Source organism: Ursus arctos, unplaced genomic scaffold (genome assembly GCF_023065955.2).
Source record: "Ursus arctos isolate Adak ecotype North America unplaced genomic scaffold, UrsArc2.0 scaffold_75, whole genome shotgun sequence".
Classification (NCBI taxonomy): Eukaryota; Metazoa; Chordata; class Mammalia; order Carnivora; family Ursidae; genus Ursus; species Ursus arctos.
In genome coordinates, this window is record NW_026623095.1 from 95452 (window position 1) to 98103 (window position 2652).

A 2652-nucleotide genomic window follows, 5' to 3' on the forward strand; every position below is an offset into this window, starting at 1 on the left:
AGGTCTGACGTAATTCTGATGCCTTTGCCTTGGTACGGGAGAAATTTCTTTGCCCTGGCCGCTTTCAATACTGTATCCTTGCATCTAATATTTGCGAAATGCACTATGACGTGATGTGGCGTAGGTTTGTCTTGGTTGAGCTTGGGAGGGGTCCTCTCTGCCTCTTGGACACGAATGTTTGTTTTCCTCGCTAGATTAGGGAAGTTTTCAGCTACAATTTGTTCAAATATCTCTTCTAGACCTCTGTTTTTCTCCACCCCCTCGGGGATGCCGATGATTCTAACATTGGATCGTTTCATTGAGTCAGTAATCTCCCGTAACCTACATTCGTGGGCTTGGATTTTTTTAAGAGCAGCTTCTATTTTGGTTTTTTCCTCTATTAACCCATCCTCCAATTCACTAATACATTCCTCTGCTTTGGTGACCCTGGCTGTTAGAGCCTCTAGTTTTGCCTGCATTTGGCTCATAGAATTTTTAATTTCTGTCAGATTCGCTCTCATTTCTGTCCTTAGGGATTCTATATTCTCAGTAACCTTTTCATTAATAGTTTTTTCAATTCTACTCATCATTTTGACCATCGTTACTCTGAATTCCATTTCTGATAATTTGGTTACATCCATATCCATTATTTCTGTGGCAGAGGCCACAGACTCACTGTCTTTTCTTTGCTGGGCCGGGGGCCTCTCCTTCTTGTCATTCTGATGAGGAGATGTTGCGGGGTTGTCCAGAGCCCAAATTATTGACTGGGTCCCAGGCCGTGCCCCTTGTTTTATAGGGATCTTAGGGATGTGGGCTTCTTCTTTAAAGATTTTATTTATTTATTTATGTGGCAGCCAACCAGCGAGAGAGGGAACAGAAGCAGGGGAGTGGGAGAGGAAGAAGCAGGCTCCCAGCGGAGGAGCCCGATGAAGGACTCCTTTCCCGAATGCCGGGATCACGCCCTAAGCCGAAGACAGGCGCTCAATGACTGCGCCACCCAGGTGCCCGGGTTGTGGGCTTCTTGATTTTTCAGCCTCCCTCCTGGGGGAGGGGCCTGCCGCGCCGATACTCAGGCAACCCTGTTTGGGTAGAGTCTCTGCGTCCCCTGGGAGGGGGGATGGGGATGGGCACTCCCTGAGCCGGTATTTCCAGGCTTTTGTTCTCTGGCGGCTTTTACTGGCGGTTTGCTGTGCCTCTTCTGAGAGTCAGAGCAGCAGCGGCCGAATTTCAGCCTCTGTCACAGAACAGAGGGATTGCGGCCCGTTCTCTACTAATGTTCTGGCCACTTTAACTCTGCTACTGTTGGTGCTGCTCAACCCTGCAGCGTCCCGGGATGTGCGCCCCACACCCGGCGTCCCAGCCCTCACTTCCAGGGCCTGCGCGTCTCTGTCCTTTGTGTTTCTAACGCCGCCAGCCGCCCCGCGCGCTCCCGGATCTCCCGGTCTCAGTCTGGATCCAGTGAGCGCACCGGGATTCCGGTGTTCCGCGAGATGCCTGGTGGCGCGCACCCGGCTCACGGTCTCAGTCTGCTGTTTTGCGGGTGCCGACCACGAGCCCGCTCGCTCCCCCCTGCAAGTGGCTGCCGCTTCCCGGCACCCAGACACGGCGGCTCCCTCCCCCTTCCGTTTATCTTCCGATATCTGTGCGCGGTTTCATGGCTCCCCGCTTCGTACTTCAATACTCAGCGTTGGAGATGTTCATTTGTAGAGATCTAGATGCGTCTTCCTGCGTCTCAGGCTGGTTCCGTGGTTGTTTAGGCTGGTCTGGTACCTATCCAGCTCGGCTCGGGGGACCGGCTGAAAAAGGTGTCTCCTACTCCTCCGCCATCTTAACTCCTAGCCATGGGTACTTTAAAAAAAAAAAAATAAGAATTTTCATCATGAGTTAGAGAATTAAAAAATATAAGCATCCTAAATATTTATTTTACCTTCTGTCACATATAGCTTCATTTGCCAGGTATTGGAATTTTCTGACACCCATCATGTAGCATCTTTGATTCTACTCTCTTTAAAGGACTTGTGGTGGAGTGAAACTTAAAGAGATTTGTTCAGTAGTCTGACTGCAGAATTCTTCTAAATTTTTTTTTTTTAAGATTTTATTTATTTATTCGACAGAGATAGAGACAGCCAGTGAGAGAGGGAACAGAAGCAGGGGGAGTGGGAGAGAAAGAAGCAGGCTCATAGCAGAAGAGCCTGATGTGGGGCTCGATCCCATAACGCCGGGATCACGCCCTGAGCCGAAGGCAGACGCTTTAACCGCTGTGCCACCCAGGCGCCCCTGAATTCTTCTAAATTTTTAAGACACCCCTGTATTTTTACAGTTTTGTAATTCATAGCCAGTTTTAAGCAACTCCCTTTTATGGAGTCTTTCCAAAGAATTCAAGCTGTTTCTATAGAAACAACACATCCCTCTCTTTTCACACTCACGTTACATCAGTCACTTTAATATTTAATTAAATTCTGGTGTTAAAGTTACAAGTATGCCGTCAGTGACAGGTTTAAGAACCAATACTATTGACTCTTGGTAAACAGCAACAGCGAAAGAAGTATGTGGGTATACCAGGGATTTACTTGGCCAAGACAGGGGCGTTAGTAGATTTGCAAAGGTAATGAGAGGTTTTGGCTTACCTGGCCAGATGGTTAAATGGTGGTCATTTAAAAGATGATTTTTTAA